This window comes from Geospiza fortis, unplaced genomic scaffold (genome assembly GCF_000277835.1).
Source record: "Geospiza fortis unplaced genomic scaffold, GeoFor_1.0 scaffold14, whole genome shotgun sequence".
Classification (NCBI taxonomy): Eukaryota; Metazoa; Chordata; class Aves; order Passeriformes; family Thraupidae; genus Geospiza; species Geospiza fortis.
In genome coordinates this window covers 932040-932518 of record NW_005054512.1, presented here as the reverse complement: position 1 = coordinate 932518, position 479 = coordinate 932040, and the positions used below count along the sequence as shown (strand labels likewise).

Below are 479 nucleotides of genomic sequence, written 5' to 3'. Positions count from 1 at the left end.
TCCTGGGGAGGTGGTGGAATCACCATCTCTGGATGTGTTTAAAAAAAGACTGGACATGGCACTGGGTGCTGTAGTTGAGGTGTTAGGGCACAGGTTGGACTCGATCTTAGAGGTCTCTTCCAACCTCGTTATTCTGTGATTCCGTGATTCTGTGAGGGAGATGGAACAGGAGATGTGGAAAAGGCGGCTGGAGGGAAGGAGGCAAAGGCTGCAGAGAGAGGAAGGGATGGAAAAACCCCAATCAATGAAGATTTGTCATGAAGGATGGGCTGAAACTCATCAGAGGACATGAGGGAGGAGATGCCCCTGCAGGGCCGGGAGGCACCACCGCAGAGCCAGAGCTGAAGCACCACTGCAGAGCCGGAGCTGAGGCACCACTGCAGAGCCAGAGCTGAGGCACCGCTGCAGAGCCGGAGCTGAGGCACCACCGCAGAGCCGGAGCTGAGGCACCACCGCAGAGCCAGAGCTGAGGCAGCACC

General features: G+C 57.2%; 1 protein-coding gene across 1 annotated transcript in view; it reads right to left on the bottom strand.

Moving 5' to 3' along the window:
* The window catches only part of MDFI (MyoD family inhibitor), a 6572-nt gene that overhangs the window by 2527 nt on the left and 3566 nt on the right, over window positions 1-479 (bottom strand). The gene's annotated exons all lie outside the window — the stretch shown is intronic.